This window comes from Perca fluviatilis, chromosome 24 (genome assembly GCF_010015445.1).
Source record: "Perca fluviatilis chromosome 24, GENO_Pfluv_1.0, whole genome shotgun sequence".
NCBI lineage: Eukaryota > Metazoa > Chordata > Actinopteri > Perciformes > Percidae > Perca > Perca fluviatilis.
This window is the reverse complement of record NC_053135.1, coordinates 21,764,258-21,790,023: the sequence shown is the minus strand read 5'-3', so window position 1 is coordinate 21,790,023 and position 25,766 is coordinate 21,764,258. Positions and strand designations below refer to the sequence as shown.

Below are 25,766 nucleotides of genomic sequence, written 5' to 3'. Positions count from 1 at the left end.
ATTTTTCCCATATCACATGACCTCTGACCATGTGACGCCATGACAACAGATAAGGGTCATGGGTCACTGCAATCAAATACACCTGAGGAAGGCCAACTGGTGGGCCCAGATGTTGTGGGCCTTTTTGCACTATTGAAGGATTTTCCGGAGCATTAAAGGAATATTTCACCCCTGGAAAGCTGAATATAACTTTAAATTGGGTCACTTATGTAGTAGAAATGTGAAAAAAAAATTGAAATTGGTGCATTCAAGGCTGAGAAAAGCCAGAAAATGTGTTTTGGCTTATATGGATGAAAGACATCAAATCCCAGAATGCACCTGCTTCGCTTCTTTATGAGTCCACTCCCAAGCCACGCCTAATGCTTGACAGACAGAGGCATTCAACTAAACTCAAGTGTGTTTTATTGTCATTTCGACCATATACACAAGACTTTTCATCGTGACTCAAGTGGTATTACACATTTAAAATATATAAAATCAACATACGAAACAGGTTACATTTAGTGCACACACACTATAGGCTCCGTAAAGTTCAGATAACGCATACTAGGATTAGCTCTTGGTGGGCTGTGGTATAAACATAAAGTATAAACACAGCCGTGAATTTGTGTGTAATGTAGAATGGTCGGCATTTAACGGTCACAAACTCCACCAGCAGTTAGCAGTTAGTTGGATACAAATCACCCCATTTCTGCAACAGGAAGTCCGTTATTAACACAGCCCACCTCCACTAGTAGTCTTACCCGGTGACAGCAGGCTGGATTGTCCGGTACAGCAATATTTCCACAACAACAAAAACACAGCACAGCAGTCTCTGAACTCGCGTTGGGAGTTTAGTTGAAGTTGGATGTAGTCCAGTTTGTTGTCTAGTGAGCCGAACGTGCAAGCAGGATTGATGGAACAGGTGGCCGGCTAGCGTTAGCTTTCCACCGGCAAACTCGTTCAATGCTCCCCGCTGATGAGGTCCCTTCACTGACCAAGGCATGGCAAGCACCACCGCTGGTCTCAGTGCAGGCGAAGCTCGCGTAGTGTGTGGAGTATCCCGTCTGTAATAAAGTGTCCTGCTTATTCTCCCATCTGTACTAATGTATCCCGGTGGTACAACGTGTGCTGTATTTTGAATGCACATAATTGTTGTTCTAAAATTTCCTTCGGGATGAACAGTTGATGTTGAGAAGCTCATAGCGCACGCGGTAGGATTCAAGATGGCTGACACTCGTTTTTCCTCGGCAATCTCCGGAAAAAGCCGACAGTCCAACCCCCTTTGGGCTATGCGAAGAAGTAGCTCCTAGTGACTTGTCGCTTTTTCCTCTGGGCAAAAGCCTCAGATGACGTAAAAATCGTCATTTTGCGTCATCTGAGGCTTTTCCCGAACCCCACAATCCAGAGATCTCCCCTCTCAGGGTGACATGAGGGGAGGAAGGCACGGTCATTCAAAAATACTAACAGGTTTCTACTGATACAAAGCTTAATGTTAATCGGTTGAAGTGTCCCTTTTAAGCTGTTGTGTAGGCTTCACCTTCTTTAAACCAGTTTGTGTCTACAGTCTTTAAATCTTTCAGTCAGTAATAGAGCATCGATACAGCAGTCACTGACAACAACCACAGTCACACAGAGGGAAAAAACTAAGCTCTTATTGTGAAAGTCTGCTTCCTGACAGGTGGAGCTGTGACTCATCAGGAAACAACTCACCTGAGTTGTTCTACATCGAACTTTTGGACAGTTTGAAGAAACTGTAAGTGGCTGTTTGTTACTTTAACAAAACGTTACTCTTCGTCTCTTCAGGGTTAGTTTCTGGCTCTGTAATGTTAAATATAATGTTTTTACTTCACTTCTTATTTCCTGAGAAAGTGTTAAGGACGCTTGTGTTGAAGATAAATCTCCATGTTGTAACATGAACTACTACAGAGGAGGTTTTAAATACTTTCCTCTGGAACCTTTCAGAATAAAATGTAGTGACCTAAATGCCTCTGTTACTGTTGTAGTGATGTGTGGAGGAGGAGGAATAGTGTCTTCATGTCATTATTTTTAACGTCTATACACAGACAGGGTTTCTCTACCATTGTAAGGTTTAGGTGCAGCACCGACGTGTTAGGTACCACCTAACTGAATTAATGTGAAGTCAATGTGAGCATCAAAACTAACTTAATAACTTTTCTTATATCTTATGATTGTAGTCGGACTTCTTAGCAAGTATTGTCTTTAATCTTTCCGAGTGTTATTTTTTATTATCTGATGTAGCTTTTCCAACGTTTAGGACACACATATGGGGATAATAATGGTCCAACATTATAGTGGACAAAGTAATTGGTGCACAATTTGAAATAAGTCATTTCCAACACTATGCACTATATGGAGGGAATTCATTTTAAATCTTGCGTGCAGCGTCTGGCGGTGGGAGAAATACACAAGCATGTAGACTGGGAGCCGCCTCTGATCTCTGTTGTCACAGTATTTCTGGTTCTACAGGATTCTTTCTTTCTCCTCCTCCTCCTTATCAAGCTGAAACAGGTTTGTTGTTTTGCTTTCAGAGACTAAGGTTTCAGTCGACACAAACAATAAGATGTCTCGGTGTCCCAGAGGTCTTCCAGGTCCAGCTGCAGCGTGAAACCCTCCAATCAGAGCAGTCCAGTACGTAAGTCTTTCCCTTTTCATTTTCATATTGTGTTGAGTTCAGGGAGCAGAGAGTCTGTCTGTTTTCTTTCCACATTAGTTATCTGCGTCACTGAGTCTTTTAACGATAATGTTTGTTCATCACATTTTAAACATGTTGGAACTCGACGTGTAGAAAGTCCCTCTGTTGTCGGAGTGTTTCTGATTCTTTTGTCCTCTTCCTCCTCCTGACGAAGCTGCCTGAGTTCAGCTAGAAACCGGTTAGTTCTGGTTCTCCTGTTAAATGATGAAACGCCCTCAATGTGCTGTCTGTAATGTGGAGTTCTCTGCTGAGGTTTTCTTTGTTAAAGTCCAGAGAACAGGGAGCAGAGAGTCTGTCTGTTTTCTCTCCACGTTAGTTATCTGCTCAGCCAGCTGCTGGAACTGCACACTGTGCTATTAGTAGGGTTGGGTACCGAAACCCGGTTCCATTATTCAGTAACATGTCTGAGTAATTCAATTCAATTTTATTTATAGTATCAAATCATAACAAGAGTTATCTCAAGACACTTTACAGATAGAGTAGGTCTAGACCACACTCTATAAATTCCCAAACCCCAACAATTACAGTAATTCCCTCAAGAGCAAGCATTATCAGTGGCTGTTGCGACATTGGGGGGGAAAAACTCCCTTTTAGGAAGAAACCTCGGCAGACCCAGACTCTTGGTAGGCGGTGTCTGACGGGCCGGTTGGGGGTGTGATGAACAGTGGCAAATAATTGTCACATTAAAGATAATGGAACAGTGACTTAGAAGGTAGTTGTGGAAGTTCATGTCATAGCAGGGCACATCGTGTCATACTGAGTAGTGCAGTCTCTAATACCGGATCCTGACTACTCTGTGCATATGAACATCACAGCAGGACGTTGCGTGATGTAACGTGGCGCTGCAGAGCACGGGTGGATGCGGCGGGACGCAGCTGGACACGGCCGGGCATTGCAGGGAAAACATAAGGACTCCCGGGAGTAAACTCCCCAAGAGATAGGTTAGTAACAATCATTTCTGTAACAGGATGCATACAAAAGGAAACTACTGAAAACAGAGAAGAGAGAGCAGCTCAATGTGTCATAGGAAGGAAGGAACTTACGCGGTAGTCTAGAATTAAGGGATCAGCAGGACGCAGCATGACACAGCAGGGCTTGGTAGGGAGTACAGTAGCACCTTAGCAACAGTTGCAACCAAGATCTTGGTGCCAAGTACGCATCCAAGGTAATATGCTTGGTTTTGACCAAGGTTTTGAACACAAGGACTCCAGGGAGTAGACTCCTCAGGGCCGGTTAGTAACAAGCATCCCGTGGGAGGGGATGCACACAAATGGAAAGTGAGAGGAGAGAGCAGTCAAAGGAAGGAAGGAAGGAAGGGAGTCCCCGATAGTCTAGAACTATAACAGCATAACTAAGAGCGTAACTAAGAGAGGCAGGCAGTTTAAAAGAGAGCCTGTTCGGGCTTGGAACTCTCCCCGTGCGGATCGGACATCCACTGGCCTACCTCCCTCTACTTTTGTTATATTATTAATCAGACGACTATGAAGAGAAGCAGGTGGGCCTTGTTAGGTGGACACTGCAACTCCTCCTCCCTAACTATAAGCTTTATCAAAGAGGATGGTTTTCAGTTTATTCTTAAATGTGGTGACGGTGTCTGCCCCCTAACCCAGATTGGGAGCTGGTTCCATAGGAGAGGAGCCTGGTACCTGAAGGCTCTAGCTCCCATTCTACTTTTAGAGACGCTAGGAACAACAAGTAACTCTGCATTCTGTGAGCGTAGTGCTCTAGTGGGACAATAAGGTACTATGAGCTCTTCTAGATATGATGGTGCTTGACCGTTTGAGATTTGTAGGTCAGGAGAAGAATTTTAAATTCAATCCTGGATTTTACAGGAAGCCAATGCAGAGAAGCTAATTCATACTTTGCACGGAACGTCACAACTACTGGCTGGCGGGCAGAGGTGTCAATTCCAGGTCCAGAAAGTAAAAGTCCTGCCATGTGTTTATTCCACCAATGAACTCAGCCAGCTGATTTCACTAATTAGTAGTGAAAGCCAGCTGATTTCACTAATTAGTAGTGAAATCAGCTGGCTGAGTTCATTGGTGGAATAAACACGGGCAGGACTTTAAACCTTCTGAACCTGGAATTGACACCTCTGCTGGCGGGCAAGAACTTCATTCTATAACGTATATTTGTTGTGTGAATTGAGTGAATTTGCTCAAGAATCAATTTGTTGGCTGAAAGCCTACTGTGAAATTTAATACCGGTGTCAGCAAAAGACCAGTTAAAACGAGACCGAGAAGAAGAGGCGTTGCAACAATGTTTACAAATATACATCGTAACGCTGGCGGCCCAATATTATATGCAGACCGCTACGATTTACTCACACACACACACACACACACACACACATTGTTAAAATCATACGCTGGACGCTTTATTAGTCTTTCTACATGGTTTAGTTAATGATCGGGCTATAATAAGACCACGCGTCGGTTATGTAATCGCTGACAACCGGACAATTTCGTGGTTGGTGTAAACCGGGATATTTTAAGCGTCCCGACACAACTTTTGTCGGGACTCTGGACTGTCCCGATCAAACCGGGACGTCTGGTCACCCTACATGATACTACTTATCAAGCTGTGATTCGCCGGCAGGGAGGTGCGTAATTCAGATGAAGACTTTATCACCACGACGGAACAGATCAGCAAACGTTAGCGAAGCTAGCTAGCTAGCTCGCTAACTAACTAACTAGTAACACTCACCTTTGCTTTGATTATGAAGATATTCCTGTTTTTCACCTCCCATATGACAGCGTTGTTAACCCATCCACTCTTGAAAAAAGATAGCAATCTGTACTTTTGTAGGCTTTCATTTTTGTGCGGTTGTAAAGTGACGGATTCTCTATAAGATAGATGTAAATATCTCCAAACTCCAAGTCTGGTAGAGACTTTGCCAGCTTCAAAGCAATGAAAATATCAGCGGGTGCTGTGTATGGATCACAAGTTCGCAAGTGACATATGGTCTAAATAGTTGATTGATTGTAGTATTGGAAATCTGCAAGGCTGCAATTCCCGTGACTGGCCACTGTTCAGCGCCATTCTATCGGCGTTTCTTGCCCGCCAGGTACCCATGGTAATGACGTCACTGCAAAGTATGAATAGAGGAGAAATATGATCTATTTTCTTAGTTCTTGTGAGAACACGCGCTGCAGCATTCTGGATCAGCTGGAGAGTCTTGAGGGACTTATTTGATCAACCTGACAGTAGGGAATTACAATAGTCCAGCCTGGAGAGTAACGAATGCATAAACTAGTTTTTTCAGCATCATTTTGAGATAGGATATTCCTAATTTTGGCAATGTTACGAAGATGAAAAAAGGCTGTTCTTGAGGTTTGTTTTAGATGGACGTTAAAGGATATATCCTGATCAACAGTAACTCCTAAATTTCTGACAATAGTGCTGGAGGCCAGGGCAATACCATCCAGAGTAGCTATATCTTTAGATAATTAGGATCGGAGGTTTTAAGGCCCAACACAATAACTTCAGTTTTGTTAGAGTTTAACATCAGAAAATTATAGGTCATCCAGGATTTCATATCTTTAATGCACGCTTGAAGTTTAGCTAGCTGACTGGTTTCATCTGGTTTGATTAACAAGTATAATTGAGTGTCATCCGCATAACAATGAAAGTTAATTGAGTGCTTCCTAATAATATTACCAAGAGGAAGCATATATAAGGAGAATAGAATTGGTCCAAGCACTGAGCCTTGTGGAACGCCATGGCTAACGTTAGCATACTTGGAGGATTTATCATTAACATTAACAAATGGAGATTGATCAGAGAAATAGGACTTAAACCAGCTTAGTGCGATTCCTTTAATGCCGACTAAGCATTCCAATCTCTGTAACAGGATTGTATGGTCAGTAGTGTCAAATGCAGCACTAAGATCTAGTAAAACAAGTACGGAGACTAGTCCTATGTCTGCAGCAGTTAGAAGGTCGTTAGTAATTTTCACCAGTGCCGTCTCTGTGCTATGATTCTTTCTAAATCCTGACTGAAAGTCCTCAAATAAACCATTGCTATGTAGAAAATCACATAACTGATTAGCGACTACCTTCTCAAGGATCTTTGAGAGAAAGGGAAGGTTAGATATAGGTCTATAGTTTGCTAAGACCTCAGGATCGAGGGTGGGTTTTTTTCAGAAGAGGTTTTATCACAGCTACTTTAAGAGACATATTGATCATATCTAGTAATGAAGTGTTAACCACGGGTTAACGCTTCTTTGCGCGTGCTTCGTTGGGATGGGGTCTAATAGACAGGTAGAAGCTTAGCTGAAAAGACCTTTAACATTAATTGTTGAAGGTCTATAAAGCGCTCTAAGCATATGTCAGGTCTTGTTGTTCTTTCTAGTGGTCCTGCGTTTAAAGGTGAACCGTTAAAAGTTGAGGCCAAAACATGATGGATTTTATCTCTAATTGTTATAATTTTATCATTAACGAAGCTTATGAAGTCGTCACTACTCAGAGTCATAGGAATAGATGGCTCACTAGAGCTGTGACTCTCTGTCAGCCTGGCTACAGTGCTGAAACGAAATGTTGGTTTGTTGTATTTATTTATTTTCCTGAGTAGTAGCCTGATCTGGCATTTCTGAGGGCCTTCCTATAGGTTTTGATACTATCTTGCCAATCCAAACGAGATTCTTCCTGTTTGGTGGAACGCTATTTACTTTCAAGGTTTCGCGAGATTTGGCTTTAATCTCAGAAGGAACCAGTTCGTGCATAACGGTAGTATTTGGACTGGAATAGAACGCAAAATTTCGGTTCCTCGTTTCGGTTCAGACTGAAATATTTTCCCTTTGTCTCTCCGGACAGCGGCAGACTCTTTCTTTTTTTCTGCCGAGTGGCGTACGTGCCCTTCGCCGGTGTATAAGCGTGTCGGCTGTTCTTGGACATGCACTCTACAATCACTGCAGATTTTATACACTCTCCGAAACGGATGTAAAAATATCACACTTTCTCTGTAGTCTAGCGTTAGCTAGCTACCGTAAATGTAGGCTACTTTTAAAATGGCATATTTTCCCTCTTGGCTCACCAAAACGGACGTAAAAGCATGTTAACCATCCACTGACTGCACGTGATCGCTAGTAAACATATTACACTTGCTCTGCTAGTCTATCGTTCAGGACCAGACCCTGTAGCCTGCCCTTTCAAACTCATACCTGGGTGTGTACAGACCTCTTGGACACCGTCTGAGAGAGTTTTCTCCCTGTGCAGGACATGCTATAAGTCAGGAGAGGTGTCCTATCTTGCCAGAGAAGGCAAATATGGTCATTTTTCTGCTAAAGAACTGCTAAAGTTTGAAGCTGGTTGGCATAGCAACTTAACATTTATTTTGTTGTTATTTGTTAATAGTGTAACTGTTATGTGTTAAATTATTGTAGTTGTGTGTTAGGTGACTTAGGTTTACTTATTATATATTTAACCCTCATGCCCTCTTTGGGCATTTTTGTACATTTTTCTCAATTTCTTTTTCACTTTGTGATAATTTTTGCTGTGTTACGGCTTATGGCATGACATTTTGTAGGAACCTTTCTTTTTGGTCAAAAGTTTTAAATCAAGTGTTTTTTACTGTTTTTTTATACTTGATTGATTCATTTTGTACCCTCTGGACATCTTCGTGGCAAAAATGTACATGCACACAAAAACTGCTATTAAATCATCATACCGTATTTCCTCAAATAAAAGCCGGGCCTTTATTTACCTGAACTGCAGAAGGTACCAGGCTTGTATTTGAAGCAGGCTTTATTAGGCCTTTATTTCTAATTTCATCTGTTTGATAATTATAATTATTTTAAATAAACTGTTTTAAATGAAAACCATAGCATTCCAGTGGAAAGAGATCATTCATTTTTTAAGAAACATTTGCAAAAATATCACCATATACAACAACAGCCAGAAGGGCGACAAAGCAATTTTGGTCAGAATGAATCAAACACCACCACTGTGTTAGTTTGAACCCTGTAAATGTACCGGGTATTTATTTCAAATACAGATACTATGGTATTGCTGGTATATTACAATAAGAGCATACAGTAGTTACACCAGTATCTGATTAATGTTACAGACAGTAGCTAGCTAGCTTTGTTTCTAGCTCCAGTCTAACGTGTTTCCTCCCACCTCTAGCTAGCTAGCCGTGCTCTGCTCTTGTCAGCTCATCCTTCTGTTTCTTCCAGTCTCAGATTCTCCTGGGGTCAATGTCAAAATGTCTGCGAGCTTTTTCACCCAAGTTTTCCTCCGCATACTTTAAAACTTGTTTACGTTTTGTTGTTGAAAAGTCCGTCACTAGCACCAGAGCCCGTCATTCTCTGCTAACATTAAATGACCCCCGTGTTACATCCAGTGTAGCTACTGCCATCTATTGGCACCTATACGTTACTACACACTACACCTGGCTGAGCAACACATACAGCCGCATTGAAATTTATTAATATATGAAACTTAGGAGATTATCCACACTATTTTTTCCCCGGCCTTAATTTGAGACAGGCCTTTATTTTTCGTGTTGACCACGCCCCGGCCACTATCAGAGGCCCGGCTTCAAATTGACTCCGGTTTTTATTTGAGGAAATACGCGTCAATATTTTTTTCTGTTGTTTTTCATAAATCACTTAAACAACTTCTAACTTGCTCAAAACTCAAACCAAATATTCAATAATTTTCAGGAATTTAACCATTTAAATGCCAGTTCAAATTTATTTGAAGTATTGCATTATTTATTAAAAAAAAAAATTATGCGAGACCCAGAGGTGAACTGTACACGGCTTCTATGCATAAAGTACTTAAAGAGATGCTCCTCTCTCAGCAAGCAGGGCCGGATTTGCCAATTCCCCACGCAGTGAAAAGATAGATAACAGAAATCCACTTTGCAAACCGGCGCCCTGCCCGGGTTTGCCTGTGCTAATAACCGCCACTCATTATCCTGGAGTCTTTCCAATGTTCCTGTTCTCCCAGAAAGAGAATGAATGACAGAGCAGGATGAGCAGAGAGCAGAAATCATTCAGAGAAGAGCTTCAGACTTTATTTTCTGCTTGATAGCTTCTAGTTTCTCCAGCAGCTTCTGGTTCTGGAGAATAAAAAGTGGTCTTCCTCTCTTTCTAACAGGACCCATCAGAGACCAGATCCTGCTGAACCTGAACCCAGCTGTGTGTCTATGAAGAGTGACCGGTCCATGGAGACACCGCTACTTTAAAAAAAAACAAGCCCGACCTGCAAGGGAGATTAGAATGGGGAAAAGGGCGAGCAAGGAAATTCAAATGGAGAGGAGGAAAAGGCTGAGGTGAGTTGTTGTGAAACCTCCAACAAACTAGAAGTAGTGTTGTCTCATTGGGTGTGTGGTCTTCTTGTAGAGGGTCTCTGTGTTTCCAGCCCTTGTAGCGCCTGTCGTCCAGGTGCACTCTGGGATATCTATGGCCCTGTTTTCGCCTGGTATTAAAATCTGATCTGAGTGAGATCTCTGTTCCCCGCTGGTACCTGGAAAAGGTGACCACCGCTATACAATAACCTTATTATTAGTTTCATAAAACATCCACAAATTCACCAGTATGTAGTACATTACTACACTGTACTATTACTACAGATATTCCTGCTTTTCTGTCTCCTTTAGTTATTTATTAGTCTCTCATTGGCAGATCTCCACAGCTCTGAGTGAACTAGGGAACTAATTGGTCAAAGCAGCGTCTGTGAAACGGTTTCATTTATTTTATGAAGTCAGCAACATTACAAAACATTTGAAAGAACCAACTCCTCCTGAACAACAGGGGCATCTTATTAAAGTAGAATCTTATAAAGGATGGGGTCAGCAGTAGCACCAACACTTTAATGTCGGGGAAAGCATCTCATGCACACTCCTTCAAATAAAGTGATTTTTTGTGGAAAGGAATTATTGTAGTTGATGACTGAAATGAGAATATTTATTTGCTAAATAATATCCTATCTCACTCAAAATATCTTTCTCTTTAACAACATTTTGAAATATAATGTTAGTTTTTTTTACCATGTGACCCTCAATAAATGTGTTTTTCTATCAGGACCCAGCAGAGACCAGAGTCACCTGAACCTGAACCCGAACCCGAACCCAGCTGTGTGTCCTTCAAGAGTGACCGGTCAAATGAACGCCTCATTGACCTTAAAGGAGAGCAACCCTCTTCTGAAAAGAGGTAAGCTGTTCATATTATAATATTACTGATTCATGTTTTAACTTTAATGTATCCAGAGACGTTTATTTTCAGCATCTTTCTTCTTCACATCCATTTATATTCTCACATCTGAAAGTTGTTTTCAACTCTTGACTTTAGGTAAATATTGGATCTGGTTGGGTCCAATATATTCTCTGGTATTTTAGCTTTTAACCCAGTTTTTTGTATAGTTTATTGAACTTCTTCGTGTTAATCTTGTTTTAGATGCTGCTTGAATCTCCAGCAGTTTTTGTGTCTAAATACTAAAAAGTGAATTTCCGTCCCTGTTCGTCTTACTCTCTGTGTAACAGGATCCATCAAAGACCAGACTCTGCTGAACCTGAACCCAGCTGTGGGTCCTTCAAGAGTGACTGGTCAAATGAACGCCTCATTGACCTTAAAGGAGAGCAACCCTCTTCTGAAAAGAGGTAAGCTGTTCATATTATAATATTACTTATTCATGTTTTAACTTTAATGTATCCAGAGACGTTTATTTTAGAGGTCGACCGATTCATCGGTTTTGCCGATTAATCGGCACCGATAGTTGATGAGAAAGAACAGCACAACAGTATGTTTGTTTGTTTGCTTTGGCTGAGATGACGCTAAACATTAGCAGTAGGCTAACTAACCCCAAGCGGTTAAAACACTGACACAAAATGATCCACGATCCGTCTAGTGGCTGCCGCTGGAGAATTGAGATTTGTAGAATCGACCACGGCATTAATTTTAATGCATCAACAACTGCATCAACAACTGCCCGAAAGCACGGTACTAGCGTCATATGGTGGAGCGAGATAGAGAAAGACTGAGAGAGAGAGCGTTATATGGTGGAGAGACATAGAGAGTGACTGGAGAGAGAGAGCGTTATATGGTGGAGAGACAGAGAGAGACTGAAGAGAGGGAGCGTTATATGGTGGAGAGACATAGAGAGAGACTGAAGAGAGAGCGCGCGTATGGTGGAGAGACAGAGAGAGACTGAAGAGAGGGAGCGCCGGTGCTAGAACAAAGCCGTGAATCAGAGAAATAAAACGTGTTTTGCCTGATTGATCTCTAGAAATGCGGCAGCGTAACATGTCACTATCACTAACGTTATCCACATTTATATTTACATGCAACAAATGATATATCCAGCTTCAAAAAAGTCTAAAAGTCGGAAGTTAGAATGAATGCATTGTGCAAAGAGTGGTTGCTATGGAGACGATACACAGTGTTGAGTTCCGTTGCTCTGATTGGTTGTAGGTCTATCCAATGAATGCAGAGGCATTTTTTTCCTGGTTCTGTTGGAACCGTTGGAACACGCCCCATAATCACAGCCCAATGGAGCGGTTTCAGACTCACATCCTGACTAGAATCTGAGGACCACATCAGGCTAGATCTAAACCGTTCTACAGAGAAGAATGGCGTCACTGTTTTGAGATTTGGCATACATTTGGGCCTTTTTGAAGAAATGTAAATAGTTTGTCCATTATATGAATTATAATGCTCATTATGTTTATTTTTGCACTGGATGACTCCAAATATGTAGGAGAACTGTTTTAGACAACACACATGCTTGTGTAGCATTGCTGTGGGTGTAATATCAATAAATATGACATTATTATTTTGATTATTGGCAAAAGCATCTGGACTTTTTTGAAAAAATGTATGTATTTTGTCAACTGTTTTATCCAGTATCATTTCTAAATACTATCGGTCGATTAATCGGTTATCGGCAAATACGGCCCAAACCTAACTATCGGTATCGGTAAAATCCACTATCGGTCGACCCCTCTAGTTTATTTTCAGTATCTTTCTTCTTCACATCCATTTATATTCTCACATCTGAAAGTTGTTTTCAACTCTTGACTTTAGGTAAATATTGGATCTGGTATGGTCCAATATATTCTCTGGTATTTTAGCTTTTTAACCCAGTTTTTTGTATAGTTTATTGAACTTCTTTGTGTTAATCTTGTTTAAGTTGCTGCTTGTATCACCCGGCAGTTTTTGGCAAAATACACAATCGAGAGTTTGGATCCACCTTCTCATTCAATGCATTTCCTTTATTTTCATGACTATTTACATTGTAGGAGTCTCACTGAAGGCATCAAAACTATGAATGAACACATATGGAATTATGTACCGCGTACCAAAAAGTGTGAATTAACTGAAAACAAAAACTTATATTTTAGATTCTTCAAAGTAGCCACCCTTTGCTTTTTTGATAACTCTGCAAACCCTTGGTGTTCTCTCAATGAGCTTCATGAGGTAGTCACCTGAAATGGTTACCTTCACAGGTGTGGTTTGTCAGGGTTCATTAGTGGAATTTTTTCCCTTATTAATAAAAAGCAAAGGGTGGCTACTGGAAGAATCTAAAATATAAGACATGTTTTCAGTTATTTCACACTTTTTGTTAAGTACATAATTCCATTGTGTTCATTCATAGTTTTGATGCCTTCAGTGAGAATCTACAAATGGAAATAGTCATGAAAATTAAAAAGGAAACGCATTGAATGAGAAGGTGTGTCCAAACTTTTGGCCTGTACTGTATGCTGTCCTCATGCCTCCTTGCACAATGCCTGAGGCATGTCCATGCAGATTAGCAAGGACCCCGGGGCATCATTCTTTGTGTGTTTTCAGGGCGCCAGTAGAAGTGTCTCTTTACTTTCCTTATTTTCTTATAACTGTGACTTGAATTGCCTACCGCCCTTAAGTTGTTATTGCCTTTTCAACTGTTCAACAGGTGCATGTTCATTATTTGTTAATGGTTCATTGAACAAGCATGGAAAACATTGTTCATACCCTTTACAATGAAGATCTCTAAAGTTATTAAGATTTTATTTTGTCCTGAAAATGGGAGATTTCGGTAACACTTTAGAATAACTACACATAATTCATCATTTATTAAGCATTAGTTAACGATTAGTTAATGGTTTGTTCATGATTACTTATTAATTGTTCATACATAGTTCATCATTAGTAAAGTATTTGTTCACACAATTATAAATGGTTTGTTCATAGTAAATAAGCCTATTAGTTAATGTTTTTTTTCATCATTATTAATTAATTGTTCTTACAGAATTCATCATCAGTAAAGCATTTATTCACATAGTTATAAATGGTTTGGTCATAGTAAATAAGCCTATCTTGAAAAATATGTTTGTAAGTACATGATTTATACTTAACAAATAATGAAACAACCATTTGGAAATGAAATAATTTTCCCATCATAAACCAGTTACTAACTATTGCTAAATGCTTTGTTCATCATTTGTAAAGCATTGCTCCTATGTTAATTCTCATGAATGAAGCATTTGTGTACACACTCAGAAATGGTTTGTTCATAGTAAATAAGGCTCTTGTAAGTTATGTTCATAAATAGAAGTTTGACACTTTCTAAGTATTGCAAAAACCATTAGTGAATTAAATAATTTTCCCTTTATAAACTCTACAAACTAGTAGTAATTTATTTGTTTATCATTTGTAAAGCATAGTTCCTACATTCATTCTAATCAGTAAAGCATTTGTAAATGCAGTTAGTAAATGGTTGGTCCATAGTAAGTAAGCCCATGTAAAAGGTTTATCAGTATATTTTTTAATAATTCCTACATGATGCATTAACCATTTGTAAATTAAGTAATTTTACCATTAAACGTAAACGGTTGTTTATAACTAGGAAGTTAATGATTAACAGACTATCTAGACTTACATTTGTTCATGTCTTAAATAAAATGTTATGATTTAGAAAAAGGCCTAAACTAATAGCTTGGGTGTTAACACATCTGTTACAAATACTTACCAATAATGTAATCCGTGATTAACTCATGAGTTACTACTGGTTAGTTAAGTATACTGTGTGAGCCCATCTAAAGTGAGGACTTTCTATGCTTTACAAACCATTTATAAATGAGTTCCAAAGGCTAACAGAACCTGGACACACACATGTATTGCTCTATCTGGACATGCCTTCAGAAATATAGTTAGTGTTAATACATCTTTAACAAGCACTTACCAACACATCAATTCATGATTAACTCATGAGTTACTAGTGATTAGATGACTACATGGTGTGAGCCCATCTAAAGTGAGGACTTTCTATGCTTTACAGAGCATTTATAAATGAGTTGCAAAGGCTTGCAGATACAACAGAAACACAAGTAAAAAAAAGTATTTGTAACCGTTATTACGATGTAGTAAGAATGTACATTTATGAAATAGCTCGTTGATATCAGGGTGAATTTGGACCAGAACCAGAAGAAAACTAGATTGTTAAGACCCAGAGAATTGAACATCAATAAAGAGACTAGGAAACCAGGATAAAGTTTGAGAAGTGTATTAATATACACAGAAACATGGCATACACATATACAGATAAAACACAGGAATGAAAAATAACAACTAAAATAATAAAGTGAGCTCATAAAGAAACCCTTTTCAGTTCTATGAGCTCAATTGTTCTTGATGACAAGAGTTCAGAGATGTTCAACGTTGGGGCCCATATGAGTTTGGTTTCTGTTTGTCCTACCACCATAAAGAAGGAATCCAGGGCAATCCGTTAAGTTCTGAGTCTTGATCCTGAGTCTTGATCCTGTAGCTGCCACCCAGCCCACTGAACTGGGAATCTCTAACCCCTGGAAGACTCTGGGATCTGAAGAATCAATGTGATCCAATATCTGTCTCTGGACCGGACCTCCCCGCGTGGCGCTTCTCAAATCTCCACCTCCTCCATCTGTAGATGAGGTAAAATCAGTTCTCTCTATTACTATTCAGAAATAAAATCAATTGCTTAGGCTACAATGAAAATAATTTTTCAGTTAACCCATATTGAAATATCTAAATCTCTATTCAGTTGTACAACCGTTCTAAAATGTCTTCTCTTAAGTATCAAAAGTATACAAATCCCTTTCAGGTATCAAAAGTACATTTATATTAATAGGTAACCTTTATACAAAAACTACATTTCTAATTCAAGTTTTAAGGAACCTACATTAGTAGCATTAACACTATTCTTAATATAATTGCATAAATTGCATGTAAACATCTCTCAAATTGTATTTTTTTCCCATAACTTAAGCTACAGTGTTGTAATTTAGAGAAATTAAGACATGCGTGCTTATTTATCCCTCCCTGCCCAGCTAACAGTAGAAAGAATGCACTAAAAATTAGCCTCTTTGAGTTACTTCTCCATAAACTCCAGTTAAACAATTAAACACACAACTTGTACTAACATTCATTCAACAAATACCCACAGCTAGCAGTAGTGTTGAAAAGCAACATTACTTTCCATAACCAATAGATAGAATCATTAGCCTTTTCACAGGAAATATACAGTACTCCGCTAGCCTTTTGTGGCTAATTACCCTATTAGCATATGAATACAGCATCTTAGCTAACCCGTTAGCTTTGCACTATTAGCACCGTTCTCTTAGCTAATACATCCATGATTAGCACCGATTAGCATGGATGCTAGCGAACCTATTGTTAAGGAATTACTCACCATTTTAATGGAATTCACTGCCTTTAACTCCATGACGACAGTGGATTCAGGCACAGCTCTCTTTCGTTCTAACAACAAAGCATAGCCAGTATTAGATCGGATTTAATTCACTAAATGTCGTTCTTTTCTCTTACCGAGTGAATGACAACAGGCTTATATGACGTTCCGATGCAGCGCCTAAAGGGACGTGAGGGGACGTGAATATAGAGCTCAACAAACAAGCCTAGTTGATAGCTGATTGGTAAACTCACAGACCCAAGTTCACCCATTGGCTTATTTACAAGCCCATCAAAGTTAACAATAATGACACCCCTATATTTTATTTTATTTTGAGACATTCATTTTGTTTTCCAAGTTATTAAAATATGGTCAAAAGTAGTTGTAAGAGATATGGGAGAAAATAGTGGAAAACGATTTAACTTTCACTTAGCTTTGATGGGCTTGTAAATAAGCCAATGGGTGAACTCGGGTCTGTGAGCTGACCAATCAGCTATCAACTAGGCTACGTCAGATCTCTAGATTTACGTCTCCTCACGTCCCTTTTGGCGCTACATCGGAACCCGGAACGTAGGCAGCCGTTATTCACTCGGTAAGAGAAAAAGAACGACATTTAGTGAATTAAATCCTAGCTAATACTGGCTATGCTTTGTTGTGAATAGAACGAAAGAGATCTGTGTCTGAATCCACTGTCGTCACGGAGTTAAAGGCAGTGAATTCCATTAAAATGGTGAGTAATTCCTTAACAATAGGTTCGCTAGCATCCATGCTAATCGGTGCTAATCATGGATGTATTAGCTAAGAGAACGGTGCTAATAGTACAAAGCTAACGGGTTAGCTAAGATGCTGTATTCATATGCTAATAGGGTAATTAGCCACAAAAGGCTAGCAGAGTACTGCGTATTGCCTGTGAAAAGGCTAATGATTCTATCTATTGGTTATGGAAAGTAATGTTGCTTTTAACACTATTGCTAGCTGTGGGTATTTGTTGAATGAATTTTAGTACAAGTTGTGTGTTTAATTGTTTAACTGGAGTTTATGGTGAAGTAACTTAAAGAGGCTAATTTTTAGTGCATTCTTTTTACTGTTACCTGTGCAGGGAGGGATAAATAAGCACGCATGTCTTAATTTCTCTAAATTACAACACTGTAGCTTAAGTTATGGGAAAATAATACAATTTGAGAGATGTTTACATGCAATTTATGCAATTTTATTAAGAATAGTGTTAATGTAACTAAGGTAGGTTCCTTAAAACTTGAATTAGAAATGTAGTTTTTGTATAAAGGTTACCTATTAATATAAATGTACTTTTGATACCTGAAAGGGTTTGTATACTTTTGATACTTAAGAGAAGACATTTTAGAACGGTTGTACAACTGAATAGAGATTTAGATATTTCAATATGGGTTAACTGAAAAATTATTTTCATTGTAGCCTAAGCAATTGATTTTATTTCTGAATAGTAATAGAGAGAACTGATTTTACCTCATCTACAGATGGAGGAGGTGGAGATTTGAGAAGCGCCACGTACGGGAGGTCCAGTCCAGAGACAGATATTGGATCACATTGATTCTTCAGATCCCAGAGTCTTCCAGGGGTTAGAGATTCCCAGTTCAGTGGGCTGGGTGGCGCTACAGGATCAAGACTCAGAACTTATACGGATTGCCCTGGATTCCATCTTTATGGTGGTAGGACAAACAGAAACCAAACTCATATGGGCTCCAACGTTGAACATCTCTGAACTCTTGTCATCAAAGAACAATTGAGCTCATAGAACTGAAAAGGGTTTCTTTATGAGCGCACTTTATTATTTTAGTTGTTATTTTTCATTCCTGTGTTTTATCTGTATGTGTATGCCATGTTTCTGTGTATATTATACACTTCTCAAACTTTATCCTGGTTTCCTAGTCTCTTTATTGATGTTCAATTCTCTGGCTCTTAACAATCTAGTTTTCTTCTGGTTCTGATCCAAATTCACACTGATATCAACGAGCTATTTCATAAATGTACATTCTTACTACATCGTAATAACGGTTACAAATACTTTTTTTGTGTGTTTCTGTTGTATGTGCTAGCGCCTTGCCACTCATTTATAAATGCTCTGTAAAGCATAGAAAGTCCTCACTTTAGATGGGCTCACACCATGTAGTCATCTAATCACTAGTAACTCATGAGTTAATCATGAATTGATGTGTTGGTAAGTGCTTGTTAAAGATGTATTAACACTAACTATATTTCTGAAGGCATGTCCAGATAGAGCAATACATGTGGTGTCCAGGTTCTGTTAGCCTTTGGAACTCATTTATAAATGGTTTGTAAAGCATAGAAAGTCCTCACTTTAGATGGGCTCACACAGTATACTTAACTAACCAGTAGTAACTCATGAGTTAATCACGGATTACATTATTGGTAAGTATTTGTAACAGATGTGTTAACACCCCAGCGATTAGTTTAGGCCTTTTTCTAAATCATAACATTTTATTTAAGACATGAACAAATGTAAGTCTAGATAGTCTGTTAATCATTAACTTCCTAGTTATAAACACCCACCGTTACGTTTAATGGTAAAATTACTTAATTTACAAATGGTTAATGCATCATGTAGGAATTATTAAAAAATATACTGATAAACCTTTTACATGGGCTTAAATGGACCAACCATTTACTAACTGCATTTGCAAATGCTTTTAATGATTAGAATGAATGTAGGAACTATGCTTTACAAATGATAAACAAATAAATTACTACTAGTTTGTAGAGTTTATAAAGGAAAAATTATTTAATTCACTAATGGTTTTGCAATACTTAGAAAGTGTCAAACTTCTATTTATGAACATAACTTACAAGAGCCTTATTTACTATGAACAAACCATTTCTGAGTGTGTACACAAATGCTTCATTCATGAGAATTAACATAACATGATGAACAAAGCATTTAGCAATAGTTAGTAACTGGTTTATGATGGGAAAATGATTTCATTTCCAAATGGTTGTTTCATTATTTGTTAAGTATAAATCATGTACTTACAAACATATTTTTCACGATAGGCTTATTTACTATGACCAAACCATTTATAACTATGTGAATAAATGCTTTACTGATGATGAATTCTGTAAGAACAATTAATTAATAATGATGAAAAAACCATTAACTAATAGGCTTATTTACTATGAACAAACCATTTATAATTGTGTGAACAAATACTTTACTAATGATGAACTATGTATGAACAATTAATAAGTAATCATGAACAAACCATTAACTAATCGTTAACTAATGCTTAATAAATGATGAATTATGTGTAGTTATTCTAAAGTGTTACCGAGATTTCTTTTGTTTTTGAGTTTATATATTTATATTCTCACATCTGAAAGCTGTCGAGAAAGACCAGTTTTCAAGTGTAGATCGCATTTATTATTGGACCTGGTTTGGTCCAATATTATCTAGTGCTTTAGCCCTATTAAAAAGCATTTTAAATCTCCCATAGCCATAGGGTAGGCTAAAAATCATGAATGGCAAAATTCTTCCCAAATGTTCTCCAACTTGGAATACCAAGGGAGATGGATGGGATATATGCGCCTCAGAGTGCCCCTTCCAGGATAACTTCATTTGCACATCCCCCTGGAGAACCAGCAACCCTTGGTAAGGGTCTGGACACTATTTGCCATGGGAAGATTTCTGCCATGTGAGTCTGTGAGACACTTAAGGCCAACTTTCAGTGAGTGGGTTCATGACCAGACTTTTTTACCCAAGTCTCCTGACCCAAATTGGTCAAAACAAAAAATACTTCCCAAATGTTGGATGGTTTCCAGTTGGATGTCAGATCAGAAGTCAATACGGGGAAGCAAAAACAAGGGAACCACCATCCAACAGTATCCTCAGTCCAGGTCAGCAGTTCTCCCCGACTACAAACAGGGCATCTAAGCTCTTCTTCACCCTCCTGAGTCGGCTGATGGTTTGCCAAAATCTTTTTAAGCCAACCAAAGGTTTTTCACCATTGGCTCCCCAAACTCCTTCTACTTACACATGTTTGCTTCCATGACCACAGAAGTTGCAGACCTCCTGGCCTCATGATACCAGTCTTCTGCTTCAGGAGTCCTTTAGGCCAACCATGTTGTAGCCCTTGTTTACTTCTTAGTTCTTTCTGTTTATTCACAGTGGGGTCAGCAGTACCACCAACACTTAAATGCCAGGGGAAACCATCTGATTAAATGTTGTAATCAACACTTTAAGTCACAGGACATGTACCTTGTGTTTGTCTGTGTGTGGACTAGGGGTGGAACTGTACACAGAAGTCCCGGTTCGGTTCATACCTCTCTTCAGACATCACGGTTCAGTTTGGTACAATGGAGGGAAAAGCAAAACATGCAGAATGCAATTTTATTTACTGTGCATATCTCAGGCTGTACCACCTAGAGTCATACAGTCTGTCCCCTGAGCTAACTGCAACAGCCTGAAGTATGTAAAGTAAGATGTAAAAGTATTCCACATCATCTTCAGACTCCATCTGTAACTTGTAAACAAAATAAGACAATCAGCTATAAGACTGAAAATACAGCATCTCTTATATATGAAAGTGCAAATTACATAGAATAATGACAAAACATTTTTTACTTAGGCAAGATCTTCCCCACAAAAGATAAAAGAAAGTATTCTTGCTATTAAGTGTGACAGGCATAACTTTCTAGTTTCCACTCTGCCACGGCCTCCTGTAGCTTCTCAGCTAGGTGAGTACTAGTGTGCTGCTCATAGAACTGACGCTTTCATTTCCAACTCAAGTCAATAAAATGAGCAGGCACTGTGAGATAGCTTCCGTAGCACGCAAAGTCCAACCATCAGTCGTTAGTGAATCAGAGGGGGCAGCTGACAACTTTTGCTCCATCAATGTCCGTGTTTGGTTGTATATGGAAGGGACTTCAGTTTGCCTCATGTGTGGAAGGGATGGCATGTTGTAACAAGATTTGAGTACATACAGCAAATACTTGAAGCCAGATTCCTACGAGTGAATATGGGCGCATGGAAGATAACATGTAAATTCGGATAATTCAGTAATGGTTTTTTTTGGCCTTATTTGTATCTAAATGCTGGTTAAGCACTGCAGGAGGAGGAGAAGTTGGACAGTTTTTTGTCTTGTTCCAGTGATTGGCACATCTGGTTGATGGCTGATCAGTGTAAATTCATGTACTGAACCAAGACGCCCGTACTGTTTCGGGTCAATACGAATAAATGTACCGTTCAACCCATAATGTGGACAGACATAATGTGAGCTAATTCTTCCTGATTCCTCCACAGAGTGCACCAGGAAAGGTCAGAGGTTCCAAGTGGTCAGTCTACCCAGCAGCATAAAAGACACCTGGACTTCATATTTATGGTTTGTACATGTACAACAAATACTTGTACATATATTCTGTTCACAATCATCTCCATGCAAAACTTTTCAGACCAATGGACTGTCAGTCTGTCCAACATGGATCTGATGTTTGCTTCCATGCAGGGGGGATCTACCGGGGTCAAAGGGTGGCATATGCCACCCTAAAAGAAAGCCTTGCACCCCTGCTGCCACCCCAGTTGGCAGCAACGAATTAAAAGTTACGGCCAATTTGACCATTTCGAGTGAATTTCCAAAGTCCCACTGCAGTCAGTCAAAAACTGTTGCGCTTCCCCTCTCACACATCTGCCACTTATCACCTTAATGCCTGTCCTGTGAAAATGCCCCTTACTTCTATCCTACTTCTATATCTCCTGTTAAGTGAGATCACAGTGTACGGTCACCTCAAAGGCAGGACACTGATTGCATGAGATTAAGTTTGTATGTATGAGTTTGTAAATGGCAGCCTGTGCCCATTTTGTAGTATGTACATACTATTTCTCATCACACTGTGATTAAATTCAGTATACCGTCTGCCATATGTTGCCACCCCCCTCAAAATTCCTGCCCCGGCCTCGCCACCCCATGACTATTTTTTAGAGCCATTCCTGCTTCCATGATTTCAGTTTGATTGTCATTCATATAATCTTCTGTTCCAGATGCTGGAGGAGAACATCATCACTTTTGTGAAGAACGAGCTGAAGAAGATCCAGAAAGTTCTGAGTCCAGATTACCCACAATGGTCAAAGAGTCAGATGGAGGATGAGGAGGAAGAGCAAAGGAGCAGCAGAGAGGCATTTCTGAAGATCACACTGCACTTCCTGAGGAGAATGAAGCAGGACGAGCTGGCTGACCGTCTGCAAAGCAGTAAGAGGATTTCTCTAAAGATTTAACGTGGTGGATAAATGGGATGTTTACTAATGTCTCCGGCCAAGGGTCAAAATATGTTCCTGTTTTCTTTATAAATCACTCACTGATCTTTTTGTTATGAATTCATTCAGGAAGTTCTGCTGGAGTTTGTAAGCATAAACTCAAATCTAACCTAAACAAGAAATTTCAGCGTGTGTTTGAGGGGATTGCTAAAGCAGGAAACCCAACCCTTCTGAACCAGATGTTTACAGAGATCTACATCACAAAGGGGAGGGACTGCAGAGGTCAATGCTGAACATGAGGTCAGACAGATTGAAACAGCATGCAGGAAACCAGAAAGACCAGAAACAACAATCAGACAAGAAGACATCTTTAAAACCCCACCTGGAAGAGATGAACCAATTAGAACAGTGATGACAAAGGGAGTGGCTGGCATCGGGAAAAACAGTCTTAACACAGAAGTTCACTCTGGACTGGGCTGAAGGCAAAGCCAACCAGGACATCCAGTTCACATTTCCATTCACCTTCAGAGAGCTGAATGTGCTGAAAGAGGAAAAGTACAGCTTGGTGGAACTTGTTGATTACTTCTTTAGTGAAACCAAAGAAGCAGGAATCTGCAGGTTTGAAGAGTTCCCGGTTGTGTTCATCTTTGACGGTCTGGATGAGTGTCGACTTCCTCTGGACTTCCACAACACTAAAATCCTGACTGATGTTACAGAGTCCACCTCAGTGGGTGTGCTGCTGACAAACCTCATCAGGGGGAAACTGCTTCCCTCTGCTCGCCTCTGGATAACCACACGACCTGCAGCAGCCAATCAGATCCCTCCTGAGTGTGTTGACATGGTGACAGAGGTCAGAGGGTTCACTGACCCACAGAAGGAGGAGTACTTCAGGAAGAGATTCAGAGATGAGGAGCAGGCCAACAGAATCATCTCCCACATCAAGACATCACGAAGCCTCCATATCATGTGTCACATCCCAGTCTTCTGCTGGATCACTGCTTCAGTTCTGGAGGACATGTTGAAGACCAGAGAAGGAGGAAAGCTGCCCAAAACCCTGACTGAGATGTACATCCACTTCCTGGTGGTTCAGTCCAAAGTGAAGAACATCAAGTATGATGGAGGAGCTGGGTCGGATACACACTGGAGTCCAGACACCAGAAAGATGATTGAGTCTCTGGGAAAACTGGCTTTTGAGCAGCTGCAGAAAGGCAACCTGATCTTCTATGAATCAGACCTGAGAGAGTGTGGCATCAATATCACAGCGGCCTCAGTGTACTCAGGAGTGTTCACACAGATCTTTAAAGAGGAGAGAGGACTGTACCAGGACCAGGTGTTCTGCTTCGTCCATCTGAGTGTTCAGGAGTTTCTGGCTGCTCTTCATGTCCATCTGACATTCACCAACTCTGGAGTCAACCTGCTGACAGAAGAACAAACAACATCGTCACAGTTCTACCAGAGTGCTGTGGACAAGGCCTTACAGAGTCCAAATGGACACCTGGACTTGTTCCTCCGCTTCCTCCTGGGTCTTTCACTGCAGACCAATCAGAATCTCTACGAGTCTGATGACACAGACAGGAAGTAGCTCAGAGACCAATCAGGAAAATGTCAAGTACATCAAGAAGAAAATCAGTGAGAATATGTCTGCAGAAAGAAGCATCAATCTGTTCCATTGTTTGAATGAACTGAATGATCGTTCTCTAGTCCAGGAGATTCAACAGGCCCTGAATTCAGGACGTCTCTCCAGATGTAAACTGTCACCTGCTCAGTGGTCAGCTCTGGTCTTCATCTTACTGTCATCAGACGAAGATCTGGACGTGTTTGACCTGAAGAAATACCGTGCTTCAGAGGAGGCTCTTCTGAGGCTGCTGCCAGTGGTCAAAGCCTCCAACAAAGCTCTGTAAGTGGGATGTATTCATCATTAAATACTCTTATATATTTCAACAGAAGTTAAATATAAAATCTTGTTTCCTTCCTGTTGTCTCTCCAGCCTGAGTGTTTGTAACCTGTCAGAGAGAAGCTGTGAAGCTCTGTCCTCAGTTCTCAGCTCCCAGTCCTCTAGTTTGAGAGAGCTGAAACCTGAGTAGCAACAACCTGCAGGATTCAGGAGGGAAGCTGATCTCTGATGGACTGAGGAGTCCACACTGCACACTGGAGACTCTCAGGTCAGATCAAAAAGAATAATCTTTGAAAACACAGTACTGAAAAATTATTATTATTTATTTATTATTATTAGCACTTTTGAGCTAATTCGGGAACATGTACATTTTTTCAATGTTGATTAATGTTCACTGTCCCCATTCAAAAATAAAGAAATTGAAATTGAAAAAAATCGACTCACTTCATAATGAATGAAATATGACTGAGATCCAGAAGTCATTTATATGTTAATATCATGTGCCTTTGATTACTGAACGCTTGTTTATTCCTGATTATACAACAAGTAGATCCGACCAGACAATCTGATTTATAACATACTCAAATCAGCATGACAGCACACCCAGAGCCATTTGAGCACACCGGTGCATCACATAAAATACTACTCCACCATTTCCATGGCAACATTGTAACTTCCAGGGCTGAATAATAAAAAGTAACGTTAGCCTGCAACATTGATACAATGGAGCGTTTTGTTGTTAATTTTGATTTAGATGGAGGACTTAGTTTTGAAGTATGGTTGGAAGAGGATACAGCTGTTTGGATCACATCAGCTGTTTGGATCACATCAGCTGTGCCACTGACACGTCAATAATGAAGTTCGCCCACATATAGTAGTTAAATCTATCAATGAGAAAAATGTCTTTCAGTAGATTTTTTAGTTTGGTGTTTATTTGCAGTAGTCATTATGTTTTGGAAAATCCCACCATCTCTACCATTACAAGCTAGCGGTAGTTGGTAAACGTTGTTGTATAATCGCTTTATTACAAAAGGGTTTGCGTTAACGTCATATGATAACTTGAGTCAGGATTACGAACCTTGTTGCGAATGCCTCGGCCCAGCCGCATCACTGTCGTGCAACAATGACGCAAAATCAAACCCTCTCATGTAATATTGTTTAATTCTGTTACGATTAATTATCATGTTTCCAACTTGTTTAGAGTAGAGCAACAGATATTTAAACATGCTGAGAAGGGATTTCATATACTGTATCACCAAAAGTCCAGATTCAACATATAAACAAAATCAT

General features: G+C 39.7%; 1 pseudogene; it reads left to right on the top strand.

Moving 5' to 3' along the window:
• LOC120554646 overlaps nucleotides 1–25,766 on the top strand; it is an 89,529-nt pseudogene that overhangs the window by 25,664 nt on the left and 38,099 nt on the right.